The 26,334-nt window shown below is 41.5% G+C and overlaps 1 long non-coding RNA gene across 2 annotated transcripts in view; it reads right to left on the bottom strand.

Annotated features, from left to right (window-relative positions):
• Positions 1-995: 995 nt before the first annotated feature.
• The window catches only part of LOC120405100, a 52,593-nt gene continuing 27,254 nt past the window's right edge, over positions 996-26,334 (bottom strand). The window contains exons 2-4 of one of the 2 annotated variants that reach the window (XR_005598361.1): positions 8,106-8,341; positions 2,023-2,265; positions 996-1,298 (exon numbers count right to left, since the gene is read on the bottom strand). This is a non-coding gene — a long non-coding RNA (uncharacterized LOC120405100). Of the gene's footprint in view, positions 2,266-8,105; positions 8,342-26,334 lie in introns of both variants that reach the window. The other variant, XR_005598360.1, reaches the window with a different exon arrangement.

The raw sequence follows: 26,334 nt of genomic DNA, 5'->3' as shown, positions 1-26,334 counted from the left end.
AATTTACCTAGCTGTAAGAGCAAAACACTGCTTTCGAAGGGCAAACTAGAACTAAATGTAGGTGTTTTGTTTTTTAAAAAAAAATAAGAGACTAAAATCTACAAAAATAAATAAATCTGGAGTGAAGGCTGAAAAGTCTATCAATATTTCACTCCTATTGCTCCTTAAATGATTACTGAGTACTATTGTTGCTCCTTAGAATGTAAAAGTAGCTGGATTATAGAAAAATGTTAATTCTAATCAAACTCCAAATGTCATGGAATTCTAGAATCTGAAATTGGAGATGGAAAAATATATCTATAAATGTGCACTCTTGTCCCTCACTCTGCTAGTGTAGGGTTGTTCCCTGGCGTGTCTTCTCCAGTATTTTCTCTAGTCTTTGATAAATTTACATCAGACCCCAAAAGAGCCTGGTACGTTATCCATTTGCAGCATAGGACTTCAAGCATTCAGGGCTCCAGTACCAAACAACTGACAGCCCCAGTAACAGAGCTACTGATGGACCACCCACTTCTCAGATCCCCTAAATCCCTCCACCTTCCTCAGCCATTCTTCTTCCCCACCCATCTGTGATCTGGTGCAGCATCCCTGGCTTCAGCTGTTTTGAATGCCAGCTAGTCTGTGAATGCCCCAGCAGCCTTTGCATTCACTTGGCAGCCAGGAGGTGAGGGCTGTCATAGTGTGCGAAAGTGGGAGGGGGTAGTCATTGGTCAGGAGAGAGTTAGAAGGGGCCCCACATATCTTACTTCACATAGGGCCTTGCAAATCCTTTGCCACATGCCAATAACCTGCACATTTTCATTTTAATGGAACAAGCAAAGCTATTGGACAGTACCAGGAGCACAGAATGTGCTAAGGGCACAAAGAGACTGGAACAAGGAACTATTTTTTTTCTTTGCACTCCAGTAACCTAAATAAAACAAAAGACACAATTTGCTTTTTAGGTTTTTTTTTGTTTGTTTTTTCAAAGTGTAGACATTTATTTATAGGGCAGTTATAATATAAACTACAGGAAGGAGACATTTCTAATGAAAATGTGATAGGCTTTCAACTCTAGCCACAGTTGCAAACCCCACTATATCATAGTGGAGTTTTCCATTTGGACAGATCTTGAAAGACATTTTTCTGAGACTGTTCAGAATCAAATGTGCATTTAACTCTTCTTTCCATTTCACATTCCATTTGTAGTGATTAATGCTTGCATTCTAGATGGATGAAAACTGAAACAGATGTTATCCAGCGACAATGCCATTCCAATAACCCCAAGCTAAAGGCTGAAATCTACAGCAGATTAGTGGCTGAAATAAAAAATGAATACATAAAATGGGAGATATGGCTGCACATGCTCTTACAGGTTTTATTTCCATGAATAACAATGCAGAGTAAGATGAAATGGCAACATTCTAGTACTCAAAACCTACAACATCCTGTTTTCTGGATGGCTGTATATTGCAACAGATCTTTGAACAGAAAGTCACTTTATAGGCTGTAAAGTGTGGTTAAAATTGAATGCTCTGGGTTTTAAAATAAAATTAAAGTGACAACAATAAAATAATATACAGCTTTTTTGAAAACTTTATCAAATTAGCCAGAAGATACATTTAGATTTTTACCACTATAAATGTACTTAGTTACAATACGCTGCAACCCGCAGGGATTCAGATAGGAAAAATATTTTGTCAACATTCAGTGGGTTTCATCAACTGAGACACCTCTGAGCAACTTTAAGATGATTGGGGCAGATTTTGCAACTCCTTCCCCATGGACATGGAAGTCTTCAGAGGAAATGAAATTGGCACTCTTCCACCAGGCAGAGAATGAAATACAGGGAGTCCACACAGGCAATGTAATGTGGTACACAATAACCCTGTAGGATTTCCTACCATGCTGTCATGGAGGGACGGCTGGGGCAAGACAAATGGATCTTCTGCTACCTGTCTCTTGCTCCTCTTTGGCACCTGTTTCAGCCTGTTCCTTCACACTATTAAGCAATATTTAAAGATCAATGCCTGGCTTATATACCTAAAAACTCTTATGTCCACTGCTGTCCTCTGAGGCCTGATCCTGCAGTGACAGCCAGTCAGGCAGTCCTCTGTACCCTTGGAGAGCCCCACTGTCACATAGGCAGGTCTCATGGCAGGAATAGGGCCTTATCTGTCACCTTCCCCCTTGTTCCTTTCTCTCAGATGCCTCCCTCTCTTTTTAAAAAATTGATCGGTGTTCCAGCTTTGTTCTTCTTTGGATTGGTCTTTAAATTAGAGCTGCCTGAAAAACAAGAACAACAATTCCTGAAAATTTTGTTGCAATTTTCCTCCTCTTTAATTGTTTTGCTCAACATTTTAAAATGTCAACAAAATAATTAATTGAAATGTTTTCAAGTTTGGATTATTTCTGGTTTTTAATGATGTTTTCATTACAGTGCCACAAGTATGTCTGCAGAAAGGTGAGGTTAGAGGCTCATTCACTGAATTATCCTTGATTCATTATCATTATAAACCCGTTTGGCACTAAGAGATGTGCTGTATGCAAATAAAAAGGCCTGAAGATAAAGACCCAGATGCACAGCTAGTAGAAATCAGCATCGTTCCACTGAAGTCCGGGGTCTAACACTGCTCTCTTTAAAACAGAGGAATTGCCATATTGGATCTGATCTGAGGTCCATTGCAACCAGTATTCTATCTCAGACAGTGGCTAAAACCAGATGCTTCAGGGGAAGGTGTAAGAACCCCAGAGAAGGCAGATGTGGGATAATCTACCTCCCCCATTAGATCACATCCTGGTCCCACTAGCTAGACAGGGCTGGAAGGGAAATAATATCTAAGAAGCTGCATTAGAAATAAGAAATTTCTAAAGAAAGAAGCCCCTTTCTGCAACCTCCCAAATCTCATTTAGATTTCTTATGCAGCCCATAAAATGACTTAACTGAGGAACAAAGCTAGTTTGAAAGACCAAACAACTCATTTCCTGAAGGAAAATCTCCAGATCTTCAATCAGCAGGTAGCTACTAGAATCCCCTGCTACACTCATGCTTATTCACTTTCCTCATATTTTTGCAGCAATTATCATTAGATTTCAGTTTTTGAAACAAATATTTCATTGTTATTAATTTTCACCTCTTTGCCCTATAGTGACACCTGCTGGGAGAAAATGAACCAAACCAAACTCACTTCCCCAGCTGCTGTTTCCAAAAAATGGTAAAGTTGGATATTTGGGGGTGGCTATTCCCAAGAGGTGCTAAGCCTGTGTAAAAGCCTACCAAAATTAATGACAGTTGCAAGATGCAGCTGCAGAAAGTGTTTATTTCTTAAAAAATCAGTAAACACTGCCGTTTTTATCACATGTTCTGGTCATTTACAAATTGATTAAAATTGACAATTGGAAAAAAATGTAGAAATATCCAGGGGTTGGTTGGGCTGCCCTAATGAAAATTACAGAGATGATAGTGACATGTAATAACAAACAATAATACTTTCTACTTCTAAGGACTGTGGCCCAATGCTTGCCTGAGGACCAGTCTTGGAGCTGCCTGTCTCGCACCTCAGCCATAAACTCCAATGATCTATACCAATATACAGTAACTGAGGATCTGGCCTGAAAATATTAGAAATATCTAACTTTGCTACATGTCCACTACATTTTAAATACACCCAAGGTTGTGGTCTATCAACTAGGAGTATGACACTGTTTGGAATTTTCAGGTTGCCTGGTCTGGAATTATTACACTAAAAACTTTGTAAATTTCAAGTCAGGAGCTTAATTCGCCACTGCCCTTTGCCCTGAGTAGCCATGTATAGTAGTGCAAGATGAATGCAAAGTTGTTGTAAAAATGCAACTATTCTGGCATGTTAGTTTTACATGCACTTCACCCTCATTTTGCACTGGTAGAAATGACTATACAAGGAGCACGGCAGTGGAGACCTAGGCCCTGACTACCCAAGAGAAATTTGCATTGGTGTAACAGTGATATAGTTTCACCAGACCAGACCACTAACATAGAGGGACAGCACCAATGCTGTCAGGACTCCATTGCTCTACCGTACTCCAGTGAGTTACTGAATTAAGCCACCCCAATGCAAATCTCTCAGAGACACTGGTGCAGCACATCTACATTAGAGCCTTGCACTGGTGTAACTTACACCAGTGAACATTTTCCTACTGTAGACAAGGTCCAAGGGCTTTGGAAATGACATGACAATTAGAAGATGAAAACAGCAGGGCTCTCCTCATAGAAAAGATCTAACTAGCGTTACGTGTCTGGAGCTTGGAGATGTATTTGTGATAAACTGAGTGTGCTATACAGAAGTAGGGTGACCAGATGTCCTGATTTTATAGGGACAGTCCCAATTTTTGGGTCTTTTTCTTATATAGGCTCCTATTACCCCCACCCCGTCCCGATTTTTCACATCTGCTGTCTGGTCACCCTATACAGAAGTGAGAGATACAGAGAGAGTCTGATTGTTAATATTACATGATCTGATTTATGGCCATTTACAACCAAAGCAGAAAGCTGTCATTCACGACACCTCATCTAGATGGGTGCATTTATGGGACCTGTTTCTTTCATAAAAGGACTCTAATGTAAACACAAGAAACACATGAATCATGATCAGTTTGGTTTTAAAAAAACCCACAAAACTAGAAATGAAACTATCTGGACAAATACTTTTGCTACTGGCTCCCATCCATTTCTTCCCAGTAGCAGCCAACTGGCTGTACTCTTTGTCCACATGAGGTAGCCCTATTAAGTACATGTACTGAACCTACGAAGTGCCAACTAAACTGCTGAGAACTGGAAAAGAAAAGAAATCCCTTTCTGTGTACGTTTGATTTTATGTATTTCAACAGCTGAGAAACATGGATCTCCACAGTGCTCCTTTATCAGTCAGATGCAGATCTCTGTGTCAGGCCTCAAAGCCCAAAGAGGGAATGTCACAAAAGTGATTTACATATGCATGGGGCTTCTGAATGGGAGAACTCTTGCTGAGTAGATGGAGTCTGTTTACATCAGTGGAGGATCCAGCCCTGGGTTTTGAATTGTACAACAAGATGAAAGATTTCCTCTTAAAATTTCACTCCTGGTCTTTCTAACTAGAGAATTATCTGTCTTCCAATAAACCTGAATCCCCACTATGCATTCTGGGCCCAGTCCTGAATTCTACAGTTAAAGTTACTGGGCATTTTTCCTGGGTAAGAATTTAAGGACTGGGGCCTCTGAGTATATCGGAGCCTAAATATTTTAATATCCAAGCATTGCTTGTCTTCCAGCCTGTGAGATTGAAAAGGGTATTTAAAATTACATTGCCCCCCAGCAAACAGCCCCTTTTGCCAGGATTACTGACAATGTCGTGGTACTTAGAGCTAAGAGCATGTAGGGAAAAAGCAGCTGGGGTGTAAACTGAAAGCATTTTTTTAAAATTTTCCTCCTATGCTGTAGCCATGGAAGTTTAAAGGGAGATGGCCAGATGGTTATTATTAACCATTTATATTACAGAAGCACCCAAACAGGGCCGGCTCCAGGCACCAGCGTTCCAAGCGGGTGCTTGGGGCAGCAATGTGCAAGGGGCGGCAGTCTCCCTTGTTTTGCCCCCAAGCAGTGCACCGAATTGCCGCTGCGCTCGGCGGGGGCAGTCCGTGTGCCCTTAGGGCGGCAGGCGCATTTCCACGGTGGCGGCAATTTGGCGGCAGCTTCTATGTTTAGCTGTCCGGGGCAGCTTCAGCTAAACATAGAAGCTGCCGCCGAATTGCCGCTGCCGCAGAAACGCACCTGCCACCCTAAGGGCACAGGGACTGCCCTCACCGAGCGCAGCAGCAATTCGGTGCACTGCTTGGGGCGGCGAAAACTGTAGAGCCGGCCCTGCACCCAAAGGCCCCAGTCATCATTGGGGCCCCATTATGCTGGGTGCTGTGCACAGAATACAATCTAAAAAATAAGGTAAGCCCCAGATTTGACCTGCTTTGCAGTTGTTATGATCTGGTGAGGAATGTCCTCAGGGGCATCTGCATATATTCTTTTTAATCCCGTTTGCTCAGTTCTCCTAGGAATGGACTGATGGAGAGATCACTCCCTGACTGCTGTCCTCACAGGCTAAAAGTACTGGTAGTGCACCCTGGAACCTGAGCTTTCAACACTTTAGGGGCCAAATTATGCCTGCTTTCTATTTGGGTGAGCTAGAGAGAGTATAAGGTGCAGGGAGCCTCTTTCCACTCTTCAGCACATGTGCACAGGAAGCGAGTCACAATTTGTGTACAGAAGCTGGGAACTACAAGCAGGGCTTCCAGAAAGAGCTGCCTCCAGCACTAATGGAGCCAGAGTAGATGTGTGCTGGTGGGACAAGTGCAGTTACCACCAGTTTCAGGGGAGAATCCTGATTTGGTCACACTTTAAGCCCACTTTGTGCAAGTGGTAATGACTATACCAAACACAAGGCAGTGGAGAATCTGGATCACATGCCTAGTTATTACCACAGCTGGCATGAAATATCACTCACTGTAAGCGGCAGCCAAACCTCAGCCAAAAGCGGCAGACCAAACCTCACATGAAGCACCAACCCTAATAGTACAAAGGAAAACTTGGAGCAGGGACTTCAACGTGGGGGTCTCCCAAACCAGGCAAGTACGCTGACCACCAGGCTATTGGCTATGCTACGGTCTCACTTATTTTTCATGAAAACTTCAAAAGGTCTCAGTTTCATTCCACTGTGGAACAGGAAAAACTTTTGAAATTGCACAGACTTTTGTGGGATGGGAAAATCATTACCTACCCAGCTGTCTATATAATGCATGGCATGATAAACATGGCTGCCACAATAAACGGAGTCCTTCTGGAGGGTCAATGGTCTGTCTAAGGCAGGGTGCCAGGGATTCCAAGTCACTGATCTGTGGTGCCGTAGAGGGCTAGACTGTGAACTGTCACACTACTGGTAGTAATTAGGTCATAGGACCAGATCCCATACACACACCCTTCAATAGCCAAGACTCTAATTGAAGTCAGTGGGAGTTTGCCCACACAAAGCAAACAGGATTAGGCTCTGTGCCATGGAAAACACTGAAGTAGTAGAAGACTAAAAAAAAATTCTAATGTTGGTGGGTGTTGTGAAACCCCAAAGGTTTAATTCTCTTGTTAGTACAAGTCACTAAAACAGTCAAGCTGGCTGTACTCAGCCCCTGTGAAGAGACATCATCTGGTTCAGACATGTAGAAATCCTACAGAAACTTTGCAACCGGAGTAAATGGCCCATCACCACTAATGATGATGGTTGAAAAACCTTAGGATTTTCTTTAAACATCAATCTCTTCTGTGTGTGCACAAGAAAAAAGACTTAATGGAGATTTAACATCCAAAAATGAATACTGGCAGATACTGTAGGTCTGGAGAGATGAAAGGGATATTCATGAGATATATGCTGTATTTACCCCTTCCTTCAATCTTTGGAAATCTCTAAAAAGGTAGTGGTATGAGAGAGAGAGAGAGAGAGAGAGAGAGAGAGAGAGAGATGTGCTCACATTCACAATGTCTCTCTCTCTCTCTAAAATAATTCAGTCTTATTCCAACCACATTGTGGGCCTGATTCTCCTGTCATATATACCAGTCAAAAGCCTTGATTCAGGAAAGCACTGAAAGCAAATGCTTAGCTTTAAGCACAGGTTTAAATCCCACTGAAGTCAATAGGACTTAAAAGTTAAGCACATGCCTCAGTGCCCCCTTAAATCTGGGTCTAAATCAAGAGTAACACTATTGAAGCCAATGTAGTTATGCTAGCATAAAATCAGTGCATGAATAAAATCAGACCCTATATGCTGAAAAACTGATTACTGCTTTGAAAACATTATAGCTCTCCTGAGCTGTTTGGATAAGCAGTGTTACCCTTTCTAAATTATATTACACCCCACCTTCATGAAATGAATACAAAGAGAATTTATTCATGGCCACACATTGCTCTGGATTCCTGTGTATAACTCTTACTGACACCAATGGGAGTTCTGCTGCAATCTGAGCCCAAAGTATAGCCATAAATCCAGACAGAAAAGCTTAAAAATATGTAATGAAAGGCGGTTAAAACAGCCACACACAGCTCCTGATAATTGATAGGAGTTAATCAGCTCACCTGAGATGCAGAACCTCCTTCAGGAAGCATCTGTTCCAAGACATCCAAATAGATGAAGGTGCATGCACAAATCATAAAGAGCATAAATCAACATGGACAACTCCTGTTGAAATTAAGGGGCTTCTAGCACTGGTGCTCAGCACCTTCCTGGATTAGGCCTTAGCACTGTTCTTTTCAATGAAGAAGAAAGTGGCATTTTCTGGCACTTACAAGACATTGCATGACATCCAAGAAAACTGCAGTGGCTTTTAAAAAACAAATTACAATCCTGGATCATTCATATACATTGATTTTCTAACAAATAGCACTGCAATTCATATCAAGGGCATAGGCACATACAAATAGTATTTGATGTATAAATTATAAAGCAAGAACTAAAAAAAAACGGAATTAAGGTTTTTAAATGATTTTCCAATGGAATGCTTATGGCACTGGCATTTTTACTGAACATTGGAACTGGGTTCTGGTCCATGACGAGGGCCCTTATGTGCTACCGCAGTCCAAATAAATACTGATAACATCCAAGATCTTCCCACCAAAATGAAAAGTTACCCCCTACAGGGTTTGCTCCCTGCTGTGTATTTCAGTGTGTATGTGAGCATTGTGACTGTGAGCACATATGAGTGAGGTGAAAGAATGTGATTGTAAGGACAATAACTGTGCAAGACAAGAGACTGTACACGTGAGAGAATGATGCAGATGTGATAATACATACATGTCTGTATGTCTGTGAGAAGAATGTATCTGCATGGGTGAAGTCATTGCAGAGGCATATGACAGTCTGAGAAGTACGTGTAAAGTGTGCATAGTCGAATGTTATAGTTAAAACAGCGGGAAAAAATCTTATAGTAAGTTAGTCTGCGTGTAATTAGTTGATGACATATGTAATTAACTCTGCCCTAAACTCCAGGGAGCAGGGATGGTGGTGCGGTTACAGCACTGCATTGGTATTCAGAAAATCTGATTTCAGTTTCTGGCTCCACCATTGTCTTCCCGTGTGACTTGAGGAAAGTCAGTTACTCTCTCTGCCTCAGTTCCCCTCTGTAAAATGCCAATAAACAATTCTCCCACCTACGTCTGCCTTGTCTATTTTGATTGTCAGGTCTTTGGGGCAGAGAGTGTCTTTTGATATCTATTTGTACGGCGCTACTGTCGCAAACATAACAACCACCTTTTCAGGCAGTAGTTGGTATTTATTATACAAATTAGTTCTAGATGTTTTAACTTGAGTTGTGCTGCCATTCAGCATGATTTAGAGATGAACAATAAGAGCTGTGCTTTTGAACTGTTCAAACTGGCTTGAGACAGATACCTCAAATATCTTCTTGATATATGCTGTGATCTTCCTTTGTCCTTTTCACAAACCTGACACTTACCTTCTAAAATTAGATCTAGTGCTGTTAAAGTGCAGCCAAGTGTCAGAATCAAACAGATTCCCAGTGAGATCAGCTACTCCCAGGGATGGATGCTTCATTTCATGCAAAGCATGTGGAGGCTACCATGGATGGCTCTGATGGGAGATGGGGAGGGACACAAGAAGGCTGCATTGTCAGGGACATGCTGACCTTTCTTTCAAGTCAAGAGGGCTATTGCCTGGCACACCAAGCTGGAAGGATCAGTTTGTCTTCTGCATATGGGAGATGGCAGTTATTGCTTAAAAACTTTATAGATTCCTAAATGCAGAAAGCTAAGTGTAAGCAGGAATGAGTATCTGAAACTATACAGACTCAGTGAAGTGAAAGCCATGTCCGGCTTCCAGGCAACAAGGGCCAGGGCCAGCACTTCACATGTGACTGCAAAGAGCTTTTGTTCTCTGCAGGGACCTCAGTTTACCAGCCTCCATGACAACCTGCCTCCTTTTCCTCCCAGGAACATATACCTTGTAAAATGAGCTGTGAAATGAAAATGCCTCCCACTTTAGGAACTCCTCTTAGCTACCCCAATACCGAAAAACACCCTGCCCCTTCCTCACTTCACAAAACTCTCCTGCATCCACCACAATGAAAGGTGCTAGTGGCTGCCAGCTGTGAGTCTTGGATCCAAAAGCAATCACAGACCTCATCAAAGCCAATGGGTGCACCAAGCACTTTCCTTCAGGCTCCGCAGGAGCAATCAAGCACTCTTAAGTAATAAGGACAGTTGCAAACAATGGAGGCTACCACCCAAGGACTAGGCCTCATGGCAGGTCACAGCTAGACTGTGTGGATGGAAATGTTTCCCTAGTTGCCAGTGCAGCAGCTAGGATATCAGTTTGTCATCTGTGTGTGCTGGAAGCAGAAAAAACCTGGAGGATTGTAAGCATGATCCTGAGACGAAGCTAAGAGACAGAGGAGAGCTTCTTGGGCACGGAGCTCACAGAAGTAGCAGGTTCAGAGGATTTCTGAGCAAGGAAACTGCCTAGTGGTGTTTGTTTCTACTGTGTTCGAGGAAGCTGGAGTTTGTGTACATTTTTGGATATACTTTGCTTGTGTCGTCGAGTTCTCATCCTAACAGAAACAGCCCAACAAGGCCCCACAAATTGGCTAGCCACTTGAGTCAAAGAGGCAACATTTAACTTCTGCTACCAAATAGTCTCACCCCCTAGATCTGGGCCCCTGCATGTCTGATTCAATCATGGACTTTGAAATCTAAGGCCAGCCCTGTGCAGAGATCTCTTCAGGCCAGGGCACTGTCAGGGAACTTTGTGGATGGAGCAGAAGACTCATGATTACAGTCTATTCAAGTGTCTTTTTCTCTTCTCAACAAAGCAAAGCAGGGGCATAGTTGGAACAGGATGGATTTTCTTTTCCTCCTCTCTCTTTTGTCCAGTTCTTCTCCTCCTTCCAATCTTGCTCACCTGCTCATTCTGCTACAACTGCTGCAAACCACAACAGTCAGGAGCCTATTCAGATCTTTCTGGCTAATGTGCATCTTTGCTTTTGCTGTGGACCACTTCCAGTTCACCGGAGATGCTTTTCTGCACAGCATCCTGTTGTTTGAGTGGGTGAAACGCACAGCTGTAGAAATGATAAAAATCAAATGCAGAGGCAAATTTCCCTTTTATGGGCCCTTTTAGATCCCCACAATTCTCTCTGTCAACAAGCCCACTATGTTTGTTTGCCCATGGAAAAGGAGGAGGTCTTGACACTCTTATGACTGACTATAAGATAAAACTGCCCTTGGGGGGCTAGTGTGCGTAGTCACATGAGAGGACAAGGAAAATAAGCTCTTTTAAGGATTCCTCAGTCAGAAATTAAACATTGAAAGCCAAGAGTGGCGACAGCCCCAGAGACGGCCGTGTAGGAGCACCACAGAGAAGCAATAGCAAAACAAAGGAGGAAGGCCTCACAGAAGTGCATCGGACAAGACAGACAAACAGACCGGAACAACATTACAGGCCCCCCAGTATCAACTCTGGGTGTTTCAGGTGACTCCTAAAAACATTAGTGCAAATCTTGCCTCAAGCGAAGGCATGCCTCTGCTAGCCCTTTTGAGTAAAGGAAAAAAGCAGCACCCTTGGGGTCAGATTCTTAGCTGGTGTAAATAGGGATGGCTCAATTGAAGCCAGCTTTACACCATCTGAGGATCTGGCCCTGTGTAAGTCACTGTCTCACTTGCTTATTTCTAAAGACAAGCCAAAGGGATTTTTCTTGACTCTTATTGATGCCACTCACCCCTGGATGAGTTCTAGAGCCGGTACCTGAAAGAAGGGTTTTGTTCTTTATTTTTGTTTCTTTGTAACTGCGGTTTCCCAGAGCAGGATGCAAAAAACCCAAGACATTTTTGTCTCTAATACTACTCGGCAGATTCCTCATTTCAGACTGAACCACATTGTGAATGAACCCTTTGATTCCTGTAGTTCAGCTCCGGCAACAGGTACATGGTCTCACCACAATCTGTCACCCACAAACGCGTTCAAGTTGGTGTGTAAAAAGGAAATGAATGCAGCTAGGGTAGTGGACATCTGAAGCTAATACATTACCAGCATTTTATTCTGCATGGTGAAACCCCGCTACTGGGATCAAGCCAGCTTTCCTTGTTTGTAAAACAAATCTTCCCACCCCTGCATTATAATCTCTTCCCGCAGCCTGAGCCAAACTAGTTAGCAGAAAATAGGACACAAAGAAGTCATCTCTTTCTAAAATAGTAGGGGACCAGGCCAGACCAGTTACTTCCCACAGCAAACAAGATTAGGTATCCAACATGTTTCCATACTTGAGTATTGAAGCCTTAGTACTTTTGTACACACTCTGGCTGTACATACTTTGTACATGATGATATAAAGGTTATACATTAGTATAGTTAATGTCTGTTCAAAAATTCCTATTTAAATATTGAATTTGGGTGGTATTTTTAAGTAGTTCCAGAAAGTCCCCCTAGTATAAGTTCTAGGATCCAAGAGTGAGGTTTGAAACGGCTGTCTTGCCATTTGAACTGGGGGCAATGCCAAAAAACACAGTAATTAATCAGGTAACCCAATTTATTTAGCACACAAAACTGTATGCATTGGTAATTAAATACTGATAAAAAAAAATCTCTACATGAAAGTGGGCATCTGTGTGTACTACTGGAGCACTTATTTATTCATTAACAATCACTCCCTTGGAGCTAACTTGCTAGATTTTAAGCTCTGTGGGGTGCAGACTTTGTTTTCTTACCTGCCCATAAATGAACTAATACACTTTCACCACTATAATAATAATAATAAAATATTGCCCATCAGCTAGGAAGCCTTATTCCCAGCTAGATCTCAGCTTCCTGCTTACTCCTGCACTTCCTTTCTGAACTCTGAGCAATCATAGGATACATAGTTTAATCCCTGAAGCCCACACTATGCTATTGCTAGTCTTTAATAAAACACTCAATACATTGGTCTTCTGTAATGCTTGCCTCCATTAACGCTCTTCCGCAGCCCTGCCATGACATCTTAAGGCTCTTTGCTAGCACACTGCTCTGAACAGTACTTAGATATTCTCTACTATCCTTTACTGTATCTAAAATTACACTTAAATAGCAGATACCTGAGCTCACTGTGGGCTCGGTGTCTACTTTGAAAACTGGAAGACACTGCTCTCCAAAATTCACAACTACTTTGAATTTAGTTTCACTCATTTTACAGCTAAATGCATTGCCAGTAAGCCATGCATAGAGCATTCACATTTACTCTTTGGCAGAACATGTCATGTGCTGAAGCAGAAAGCTTTTGTTTTTGGCTGTCTACTGTGGAAACAGCTGTGTGCTGAGGCTAATGTACAGATGGGTGTGGAGCACACACTTGTGCCAAAGATCTAGGGGCCCATCATGCTGAATTTATTTGGCACCTCTGATACTGAGCCAATAGTGACATACATCTATTTCTGAATATAGTGGCTGAGTGGTGGCAACTTTTGAGGTCTCAAAATGTGTTTTCATTCCACAATGGAAGAACCCCCCGCAAAAAATGTTTCAACATTTTAATGAAAAGAGAATTGTGTCGTAGGCAGAGAGGGTGTGTGAGAGTGACAATCTATGGTATTGGTTTTGTAAAGGCACTGCTCAGTTCAACTAAAACAATACTCTGCTCACAGGACTGCAGGGTGGGAACTTGCTGCTTCATTTAACTGATCACAACAGAGTGGGAGGGGGAAAACTCCCACTTAAAAAAACAGGAAGTAAGGAAGAGTAGAGGATGGCTTCATCCCATAATACTTAGGATGACCCAGTTAATCCTATCATGACCACTTTACTGCAACTGAACTGAGAGGTGGCAGACCCAAGCTTAAGTCCCTCCTCTAACTGATTCAGAGCAGATATTTCATCCTAGACCAATTCAAATCAAGCAGAGCAAGAACTCGAACCCAGTTTTCCCACATCCCAGTCTCACATCCTAGCTGCTCAATTACCGAGCATGTGTGTGTCTCTCTCTGTGTCCCCTCCCCCCAAAACCTTCACAACTAAAGTTTCATGGAAACCAATTTGACAAGACAAGCACATTTTGCCAAAACATCACATCGTGAAAATATTCTGACTATTAGTAACCATCCTTATTCTTGAGATAATGGAAAAGATTGCCTGGTGTTTAGGATGCTGAATTCTATTCCGCAAAATATTTGTGTTAATTATTTATGGTAGCAGTTTCTTTAAGGCTCCAGAACTGCAGTGAGGCTTTGTCCTTGTCTCCACTTGAAACTAAAGCCAACTTTTGTGAAGGGAGTCAATGATTTTGAGTACCTCAATTTTAAACACCTGGGGCCTGATTTTCAAAATTTCTGAGCAATCAAAATTCCTACTGATTTGTCAAAAGGAGGGTGCTGGACAACATAAGATAAAGTAATCTCTTACCCTGCTTTATTATCTTGCATACATACTGTTGCTTGTTTTTCTTGCAGGAAAATCTACTATAAACTCACTATAGTACGAAATTCACCCTATGCAGGGGGCCAGGTCAAGACCTATGCACCATTTAAGTTCCACTTACACCCTCTTTTGAAGGCTTAAACAGAGATTTTAAGGGATGCTTAAGTTTTGTGCTGGCCTTCTGCACAGTGTTAAATTTCACCCCATAATACACAGCTCTCTCAAATACAAAAAAAACGTAGCTCCTAAGAACTTGCTTTGAGAGAGGGAGCATGGTATTATTCCAGAATAAATGAGGGCTAATGTAACTAAATCTATGAAATATAAAAAGATAAAACTACATCCCAGTGCTACTAAAGATATAATTAGTTGCTGTCACATGGAATTGTTAAAGAATAGAAACTTTTCAAAAACAAATCCTTGGGCTTTCAATGGACATGCCTTTTCAATCATAGATTCTTTTAAGAGGTGGAAGGGTAAATGATTGCAACACAAATTGATGGAGACCATAACATAGTCACTTAACATTGCTGATATTGATTCCATTTCATTAGCTGGTATGCATTTTACATTAGCCAATAGGTTTCATCCTCCTTTGGGCATTTAATTAAGAGAGCTATAATATAGATAATGCATGTTGGGAGCCTGCCCCTAAATATATTTAAAAAGATTTATTTTCACTTATAGTTCATTTGCCAATATGAATTTTATTGATTTACAAGTAGTGAGAGCAGAATCAGACCACACTATTTATGGAATCTAAAACCATCTGGTTGTCATTGTTAGAAACAGACTCCACTGATGTTTTTGCTACGATCCTGTTGTCATCCAAAGAGAATGACAATGAAAGCCATTAGGTTTGCCAAGAAAACATTTACAATCCAAAGAGTGTCAGAATGTGTGTAGCAATTAGAATATAGCACAGGGGTCAGCAACCTTTCAGAAGTGCTGTGCCGAGTCTTCATTTATTCACTCTGATTTAAGGTTTTGCGTGCCAATAATACATATTAATGTTTTTAGAAGGTCTCTTTCTATAAGTCTATAATATATAATTAAACTATAGTTGTATGTAAAGTAAATAAGATTTTTAAAATGTTTAAGAAGCTTCATTTAAAATTAAATTAAAATGCAAAGCCCCCGGGACCAGTGGCCAGGACCCAGGCAGTGTGAGTGCCACTGAAAATCAGCTCATGTGCCGCCTTCGGCACGCTTGCCATAGGTTGTCTACCCCTGATATAGCAGGACACTTTTAGGTTCTGTTCCCAGGAGTCAGTTTTCCCAGGGTTCTATTCTCTGTCTTGCTACTAACTCACTGCCTGACTGTGGTCAACAGGGGCGGCTCTAGGAATTTCGTCGCCCCAAGCAGGGCGGCACGCCACGGGGGGCGCTCTGGCGGTTGCCGGTCCCGCGGCTCTGGTGGACCTCCCGCAGGCATGCCTGCGGATGCTCCACCGAAGCCGCGGGACCAGCGGACCCTCCCGCAGGCATGCCTGTGGGAGGTCCACCGGAGCCACCTGCTGCCCTCCCGCGGGACGTCGCCCCAAGCGCACGCTTGGCGCGCTGGGGTCTGGAGCCGGCCCTGATGGTCAAGTGACATATTCAAAAGTGGACTCTAATTTTGAAGTGCCCAACTTTAGATAGCCAGGGACTGATTTTTAGAGATACTGAGCCCCCACCGCCACCATTAACTGTGGGTAGATGCTTCTGTACCTATAAAAATCAGTCAGAAATGGAGGCATTCAAAATTAAAAGGCCATTTTTGAAAGTTTGGCCCTTGATCTCACCTCTCTGTGCCAGTTTCTACACATGTAAAACTGGTATAATACTCATGTGTAGCAATGGGGTGTTGTGACAATTAAGAACAAATTGCACCTAAAGTTATACCTGTGCAATCCCACTGAAGTCAGTTGGTGTAAGTGAGAACAGAATTTGGCTTTTCTTTATAAAGTACTTTGACATTTTTGAATGAATGGCAGTAATATATAAGATTAACAACAAGAAGCAATGACCAAAGGCAAAGTATCCTCTCTAAGTGCTTGGAATTACTGAGTGATCTTATATAGTAGACAAATGGATATTAAAGTAAAAGAAGAACATTTAGAATTTGTCAGCATTTTGACTATTTCAGGGGTGATGTAAAGGAGTATTGAGGAGGTGTGATGTATTTTAGCTGTAATACGGGAGAGAGACTGGCTGTCAGTACAAACCATTCCATTTTAAAAAGAACTTCTGAATGCTTTTAGGACAGATTGAAATTCTGATAGACATTTTTAATTAAGGAATAAACTTGGATAAATGTAGCAATTGGAAAACAGAAGGGTCAATTAGTTTCTAATGACACCTGAGATCTCAAAACACTTTAGAAACATCAGTCAAACGTTGCAACCAATGTATGAGATGGGGAAATATTATCACCGTCATTTAAAGATAGGAAAACTATGGCACAGACAGATTATTTGACTTGACCACCATCATATGGGGCAGAACCAGGAAAAAGAGCACAGATGTTCTCAATCCAGGACCTCTGCTTTGACCAGAGGAACATCTTTCTTCAGGGAATGAACTAGAAAAGCAAGATCAATCCAATAAAGTAATTATGGGAAACTGATGTAGGCCTTTATGCAAATTATAGTTAATGAGGTCTGTTAAAAAGGAAATACATTAAGATTTCAATACTGATCATTATAGGAATAGGAATTGTCGAATAAATAAGGGAAAATGCTTATTTTTGCTGTTTTCTCACAGTAAAAGATTGAAATACACACAAGTTAATGTTGTTCAGAAATGAAACCATCCAAGAAATAAAGGAAGTACAATATGGCACATAAAATCATCTACTCCAACATTGTTCAAAGAGACACACAGAGGTTCACCTCCACTGCTCCCATTAGCATCAATAGAACTCACACAACTACTGTGCAGTGCAAGTCTTCGAGATTCTAGTCTGCTAAATCTTAATCATCACAGTATTGCCAGATCTCAGACACTTCTTGAGTGCAGGTGCAAATGGCAGTGAGGAAAAATAATCCATGTTCTAATTAAATTCAGTGCTAATATGAACTGCAGCTGTGTATTTTTGTTAACAAAAGACTGATTATGCTCATCCCTTTTTTAAAAGCCTTTTAAAAATAAGTGTATATGTTAAAGAGTAAACAAGTCTCTGGGTAAACTCACTAATAACTTCTATAGATTTAAAATTCTACTGGTAGGATTTTCAGACATTCAGTATTGACCTAACTTTGCTTCTCATGAATGTTTTCATTGGCTTCAATGGGAGCAGCATTAGGCCAATGCCAGGTACTTTTGAAAATCCCACTCTGCAATGTTCCACATTAAATGTGGAACGCATGGAAGCTACTACTGATAGCTGGCCATCAAGTGTAAAAGCTCATTGATCTTCAGATCTTCACCTGATGTAAATCAGCATATCTACATTGATTTCATTGAACCTGCACTAGATCACACCATAAGAGGATCCAGCTTATTCATAGTGACCAACGGTCAAATCCGGGATCTAATAGCTTCCACAGTGAGGAGCTATGAAAAGTTCCGTGGGCCATCTGGATTTCACATCTGCACAAGAGATCATTTGACCTGAGAGCCATATGTGGCAGAGGCACCTCAAGGATGGAGTCACACAGAACCCAGCCTGATTGCCATATATACTGCCGAGGCACCAAGGGATGCTGTTCAGGACAGTGCTGAATACACAGATAGCCAGCTGAGGAGAGACTGAACAGGCCACGTGGCCTGATTTTGTGTCTCATCTTAGCAGTGGATCTGACTAAGCCAAGAATTTCCTTTCCATTCCCAAAGCCATCAGGAAGGAGCTGGGGAGAGCTCATTCACAAGTCGTGATTAAGAGATTCAGTCCTCATCTCTTTGCCTCCCTCTGTGGAGGCCCATAGAACTGAGACAGGGGCCCTTCAATCCAAAAATCGGGCCCCTTCCATGGTAATATGAAGAGGTGTAAGAATTTCCCAGGAACATCCTAAAATGTGTAATAGATTTTTTCCGTTTCCCCTTCTGCCCCAAGACCCCACCTGGGAACTGCATGAAGATTACTGCAGACCCTAAGGCTTTAGTAATGCCATTCCCCCAGCAGAACTGAGAGACTGTACCAGAGATGAGTAGGACCACTTATGGTGGGAAGAAAAAACCCTGTGACAGGAGGTCCTTCTCTCCACGAGCAATTCCAGGCCCTGGTTTCCTCCTCAGATCCGTTGCACACTGGGCCCAACCATCCTCAGGATCAACCAGTACAGCACACTACCACATTAGTTGGAATCAGGATATGGCCTTAATTCATATCTTTTGTTTCAAAATGGAGCTTTGTTACACCCTGCTTTTGAGGACTGAAATATTGCTGAATTTAGCATAATAACTGAGTTTCTAGCATGAGGCTGTAGAGAGAGGAGACTTGCAAGTTTGACTAACAGGGCTAGTGATTTGTTGCTCCATAAAGCAGAGGATATAAACAGAGAAAAGAAGTTTAATTTTAAACTAAAAATACTAGTGCAGTTGGGCCCGCTACACTTATTTACACCAGCTGAGGATCTGGCCTATTAAGTTTATCACAATTGTGGCAGGGAAAGTTATGCTAGAACTGCTTTTGCATGTTTTATTGAAAACAATGGCTATCAAAGTACAGCATTGTCATACTACCACTGTTCACCACAAGGAAACTCAGGGGCACAAAGCTGAAGTGAAAACTGATGTTTAACATTCCTGGGCAGAGGACCAGTCTAGCAAGGCATGGTATCACCAGCAAAGCTCGAGCAAAAGCAGCTTCAAAGATATACTTCAAATGAACATAAAAGCTTGCATAACTCTCTCCCCCAGAAATCAGTAACCTATTTCTCTTTGCGGTTTCTGGTAGTGCACAGGTTTCTTTTGGTAATAAAGCAACATATCCACAAGGATAATGCTGCACCTTAACTTTGAATTTTCAACCACTGAAAAATAGTAGAAAGTAAAAAATAATAATTCAGTTTTCGAAGTTCTCAATCAAGATATTTTTTGTAGGAATGCACCGGGGGCTACAATTAGGGAAAGCAGCTGTTTAAGTCTTCTTGACTTCAAGTGCTGTGGAATTAAGTATGCATTTAAGTGCTTATCTCAATCACAGCCCAGGTCCTACATACACAGGAAACTCCCTGGGTGACACTGTAACAGGATCAGCAGCCTCCTGACAGCGCTGTCGTAGCCTGCAGTCACTCTGCAGCACTCTGTCCATTTCTCTCTCTTCAGGGCCCATTAAAAACAGCACAGCCCACTGTATTTCAAACAAAATTACCCCTTCTGGATGGGAGGGGTTCTAGTTTATTAATCTTGCACAGTCTCCAGTGGCCCTCTAGGCCCTCAAACCTTCCCCTCTTCGCTAAGGAAACCCTCAGGGGCTTGGGCTGTCTTCTCCGTGGTCCCTTTGATTTGCCCTTCACCAGTTCCACTCAGGCTAGCAACAACGTCTGCCATGAACAGAACTCAATAGTATCCTTCCCCTAGTAGCCCAAAACAAACGCAAAATCTTCACAACACTTTTAAACTGGGTCCACTCCAGCCTTTTCTTCCAATGGTGAGGGGTCTGCATTGCCTCCTCTGATTCAGCTCCCACTCCCGCAAGGCTTTACCTACCTGGAGCTCAGTCTTCTAGCTGTAGCTTCCAAATTCCCCTGGAATCAGGATCTTTCCTAAAGGAGCCTCTCTCACTCCTTACAGTTTCCTGAGCTTCCCTATTGAAACTTCCTGCTGCTCTTTCCAGGAAAATCACCTCATTTCTCCCACCTATAACTCATTCAGTGAGCGGGGGGCAGGGGGCAAGCCCAGGCCTTAAGGGGCAAGCCACCCTGTTACAGACACATATACATCACCAACCACTCCATGCTGAACGCTCCTTGAAAGTTTCTAGAATCTTCTGGAGCGCCGGATTCATGCCACTCTTCCCAGCCTGAAACTCTGGAAATTTTACCCCCATGCTAACAAAAGGATACTAAGTTGGTGAGGGTCCAGCCCTCCTGATAAATCAGGGCAGTTGTGAGCTGGTGCTCTGCCGCACAAAAACTGAAGTATTTGGTGAAGCAGTGGGCTAAGCAAGCTAATGTACTTTCTGGGCCAGTAGCCACTAATGAAAATTCTGCCCTTGATTGTTCTACGTGCTACTCCTTTTGAAATTGGTGGGTATTGCATCTATTCAACCCAGGAAAAAATTTGGCCTAGTGTTTTCAAAATTAGCTATCTTTCCCCCAGATCACAACAAAAAGGAGGGAGACAAATGATGGAGAGCCAGTAGTGAGAGAGGAAGGAAAAAGATCATGGGCCCAATGCAATGCCCACTGACGTCTTTCCATTGAGCTCAATGGATGTATGATCAGTATTATAACTCTAATATACATAATACATGCATTTTAAAAACTCATCAGTGGTTGTGCTTATGTCTGTTAATACTAAAGATGAGGTGAAATGGGGACTGACTTTTTGGGGAAGTCAGGATTCTGTAATGATTCTGAACAGTGTGACTCAAGCCCCTCCTTCTGTACACAGATCTTTAAAGTGATTTTAAAAGATGTGGAAACATTTATCCATTTTATGCCAAAATAAATGAAGAGCACATTTCTTAGTTACGAGCATTTAACCAATTATTCTGTATTTGTCACTCAGAGCTAGGATTCAGATTTCCTTGGATTCAGCCCGAGAAATAAATGTGCTTCGGGGGGGGAATTTATATTATACAATAAAAAACCTAAGTAGCATTCGTTCATTCCCCTCCATTCCATTTAGAAAACGAGAAAGTCGGGAGATTAGATGTCTCATTTTGTTCCAACAATGAAAGGGATACTATCTGCACCTATGACTAGGTTGAAATTCAGATATGCTTCCCAACATTAACTGCATTGATTTATGAGCACCATTGATTAATTCACTATGCTCAGACACGAGGGTTTCAGAATGGCATGTGCTGTTGTATTTAACAGGGCTGCTTACTAAAAAAAAATGAGAGAGAGAGAGAGAGAGAGAGAACTTGGGTGTGTATGATTGATAGCTTTGTTGATGTGTAGGGGAAATATATTGGTTGGCTTTTATGGGCAGTTTATTGAGTGTATTTTTGTTAGGTTATATTAGCTTTATTTTGGTGTCCCCAATTATGGAGTAGGCATGGGTTTTGAATCAGAGACCCTTATATGAACTTCTCCAAAAGTTGGAGCTGGAGAAGTTTGTTTTGAATTCTCAATGCAAATCCTGATCTTAAACTAACAACTAGGTCATCTCTGCATAAAGTGCTGAATCAGAAACCCAAATGCAAAAACACCTGAACTCCCAGGCTGATTCAACATCTGGATGAATCTAAATCTGAATTTTGCAACCCAGGCTCATCTCTAAGAAAAAGACAAAGAGCTAGTTGAATCCATAGGTGTGGTTTAGCTGTCCTGCTCTCTTCTAATCCTAGCTCTGACAATGACTCCTGCTATGGCCTTGTCCATGTGACATCAACCTCTTTGCTAACTAGCCTCTCTGTAAAATGGGGATGAGACTAACCATCAATTAGTTAATGGAGTTGATTCATCTCCACTGGTGCAAACTGTACACACACATAGCTTGCTCCAGTTGGGGTTGCTCCCCTGGGAGGAGTGCTAGCTGTGTTTGCAATGCCAAACTCCCCCTATGGGTTTTATTAGTGATGTGAAGTTTTAAACTACAATCAGCAATCTCTCAAGCCATGCTTGTGTTGGTTACCTGAGGATACTCTGATTCCGGGCATCCTGTGGGTGCTGTGGCTTCTTTCCCCTTCTCACTTCATCCAGTATCATCCATGTTGGGGGCTGTCAGGCCCCAGCAGAGCAGAGGGTGCACCATCACAGATCTCTCTCAAAGAAGACTGGCTGCCACTACGAAACTTTTGCAGGTGGAATCGGGCATAGCCCAGAGCAGGATCAACTCCAATGTTCTCAATTTGCTTTGAAGATGTAAAGAGCTAACTATTATTATTTCATTTCTGGATTTGCCACACTGGGTCAGAAAGTGGGCCATCAAATCTAATGTCATCTCTCCAATAGTGACCCGACCAGTACTGGATCCCTGAGAGGAAGGTAAAGCCCTTTTCATGAACCTGCAGTACTGGAGGAGCAGGGTAGAATTCCCTCCTGACAGATGAGTTGAGCATTAAAACAAAATCAGAAGCTGTTTAAGAGTTTTGATGTCTAGAGCCACTTTATAATGCAGCAACATATGGTCCAATTAGATAGGCCTGCATGCGCTTCCCACCAAAGGCCTGAGTAGTTAATTGACTCGTCTCCAAATTGCTGTATATTTTCAGCAGTTTGCCCTCAGCCAGTCAGCCTTTTTAAAAATTATATTTTACTTCTTATTTCAGTGCTTAATTTGTGCCAGGGCCGAAGCCCAGCACCTCTGGGCTGGGCAGTTCATAGCCCTGGCACCTCTGGGCTTGCTGCATCAGTTATGAATTTTAAAAAATTGCTTGAGGCCTGGCACCTAATAGCTTGAGCCCTGGCACCTCTTTCATTACAAATTAAGCAGTGCCTTATTTCCCTGTGGCCTAATCCATTCTGTAATCAGCTAGGCCTCCCCCGTCCCTCAGATGGAAAATAAAAAGAGTGGCTCTTGGAGGTTTGCAGAAAAATGACTGTTATTTTTAAACAAATCATGGGATTGAAAATAAAACCAAACATTTTATGTTGCCTGTGGAGAGGCAGCAATTTCTCCATAATTAATGCTGCATCCAGTTTCCGTTCTATTTTAGCACACTAGAGCTTTGGCTTGGACAACTGATGTTGGCTCCAAATTGCCAGATTTATGCTGAAGGGGAAATGAGAAACTCTCTGCATAATACATATGGTCTTTTTGTGGTCAGATAAAGTATTTATGGGGACTCACATTTGAGAGTGATCAACAAGTGTCATTAATCTATATATTTAGGGCCAGATACTCAGCAGGTATAAACTGGTGTAGCTACATTGATTTTAATGGAGCTGCACCAATTTTAACCAGGTAAAATGCTGACCCATAAAGTTTAGGTTTCTTTTTCAAAAGGTTTTGGCTCTTTTTATATTGTGAGATTTCTGCTGAAAACCACTCTGCATTTTGGGTCAAACTTAAGAGTTGGCTTGCCGTGCTGTGGTAAAATGCACATTCTTTATACTTGATCAGAAACATTGCAGACAGTGTCAAATATAGGATGCCTTTAACTAATCCTTTCCTTGCTTTTAAGTGCATTGGTTTTGTAAATTATCTGATAAGTAACTACATGGTCACTTAACTGATTTTTTAAAATAAAAATTTTTGGTTTTTGAATTTCTCAAGGTGTTTTTTATTTTTATTTGTTTTGGGTTTAACATTTTTTCTTCCTTTCTGTAGGTACATGCAGAGAGCCAGATCTACAGCTGGGTTAAATTAGCATCTTTCCATTGACCTCAGTATGAGCTACAGCCCTCTACAACAGCTTTTCAGCAAGCCCCTTGTGTTTTAAGTAGAACTAATGAAAAATTACATAGTCTTTCAAGAGTTTTTTCAGCAACCAAAACTTTTCACTTTAAAGAACAGAACCATTCCTGTGTTCAGTGCTTGACAAAACCCCAACATTTTTTGATAATAATTGACTTTTTCATTAAAATTTCCATTTAATTCAAAAGCCATTTTGCTGATAAAAAAAATTGTATAGATAGGTTACTAGATTCTCAAAAGAATGCTGGCCAAACTGATGATGGTTTCTGCAGCACTCTGCTTTATTCAGTATACACCAAATAGAGTATTTTCATTTCCTGGTTAGCCACACATACATACACAGCATAGCCCTCCACTACTCTAAATGTTAGGTAAAAAATACTAAAAATAAATCAAAGCAAACTAAGGCTCATATCCAGGATTAGAATTTGCATGCATGAATATACAAATCAGATAACTGCCTTTTTTTTAGTCAATGTAGCAAATATATACACCAACAGACCTGCCATAAAAGCTCTGCCAAATTGTAATTTAATCTGACTGGCTCCTATGAGTATGTGACAATCACTTGCTCACCTTCATAACCAGACCCGCTCAACAGTAGAAGGGAAAAGATGCAAGTGAAACACTTTGCAGATCATTCTTTTTCACACAAAAATGTACACCTCTGAACCAGCCTATTACAGAACAACCATAAAACATCTGATTTAAGCCACAAGTGATTTCTACATACTTTACAGAATTATGGAGCAAAACCATAAAAAAAATAACTTTGTTGCATATAATAAATACATGCAAATGACCGCAGCATGATCCTATCCTATTAAAAAAATTAGAAAGGCATTTCCATGATATCTCTTTTTTACTTACTGTTCTTGAGAGATAAACATCACAATTAAAAAAAAATTCAAGAGATCAGACCATTCTAGACCAGTTGGTGTAAGTCAGCCAAAGCTATAGCTGCACCAATGCGAATGGCTAGTGTAGACAGGATAAATCACTAGAAGCCATGATTTGCACAGATGCAGGTTAACCCCAGTATGATGCAAGCAAAAGCAGCACTGACACAAGTAGCAGCTTAGCGTGTCCTTACTAGGGGTTTGCATTTCTGCATCTACACCAGGGGCTGTAATCAGGTAGAGTCCACAGTGTATACAAGGATGAGGAAATTGAGGCACACACAGATGAATGACTTGCCCAAAATCACACAGGAAGTTTGTGGAAGCCAGTCCTCTTAACTTTCCGTCCTGTGCCTTACACACAAGACCATACATATTGGGTGGTCATATCGTACCTATGCTTGTCACTAGAGCCAGGAGAAAAGCAGAATCAAAACTTGGTAAGATGCCCGGCAATTGTCTCTCTCATCACCGGCCTTAATTAGATCACTTTGAGAACATAAGCATAGATTGAATCACCATTTTTGGAGCAGAATGTCCAAGAAAAAGATTTTTGGAGGGAATGGGGGGCGGGGAAGAAATGACAATGAGAGAAATTGGATAGCTGATGGGAAGGCATTGAAATAAAACAAATGAGCCATGAACATATCCATCCAAGCCATGTGATATTATGTTTGTGCAGGGGGGTGAAAGGTTGGATTCTCCATATTGGAGCTGACGTTTGACTAAAGGTTAATGCATTAAATCATTTTTCCTTAACCATAGTCTTTCACGTCTTCGTCCCTCAGCCAGAAGGGCAATACGTCTTGTAAAGAGGGTGAGACGTTAACTAAATCTTCCATTTAAAAAAAAGTTAAATTAACCTTTGCTGGCATTTTTCAGGTGAACACAACATTACAAAAGGGCATGAAGAATGAGCAGTTACAATCCAAACACTGAAATGTTCAATCTGAAAATCGAATTTCACAGGCTTGAGCTGTGTGAGAAAGCTCCCATCACTGGCAAAGCCTGGGAGGGAAGGAGGAGGAAATCAAGTGTGTACACATTTTTTTTTTAGTCTAGATTCAAATTTAATCATTTTTGTCAGAGACCAAGTCTAAACAAACCTCCTACCCCTTTTTGTCCTTTGTTCACCACCCCAATTTACCTTAAAATTTCATTCTTCACTGGCAAAATTTCAGCCTGTGTCCTATTAGCAAAATATTGCTGTTTAGACAAAGTTAGAAATTTGTCTTTTTGTCTGAAAACCCCACCTTCTAGTCACTATTTACTGAAGCCGCTTGTGAAAATTCTCATCTTTACACATGAAAATTCACAAAGTGAAAATATAAGACTAGGTATAAAAATAGCAAAAGCACCATACACCCTAGGCTTAAAAGCCCAAGCCACAAAGTCCACACTTCTATTTTTAGCATGCACCCTGCTAGCATGCATCTGTCTACCTGGGCTGGGAGGCTTGCTCCCAACTGTTGTGTAGACGTACCCAATAAGGGGAACTTTTTGAAATTTATTGACTAAGGCCTGATCTACACTATGGGGTTAGGTCGAATTTAGCCATG

This window comes from Mauremys reevesii, linkage group 4 (assembly GCF_016161935.1).
Source record: "Mauremys reevesii isolate NIE-2019 linkage group 4, ASM1616193v1, whole genome shotgun sequence".
Classification (NCBI taxonomy): Eukaryota; Metazoa; Chordata; order Testudines; family Geoemydidae; genus Mauremys; species Mauremys reevesii.
Note: the sequence above shows the minus strand (reverse complement) of the source record. Positions and strands in the feature narration are given on the sequence as shown.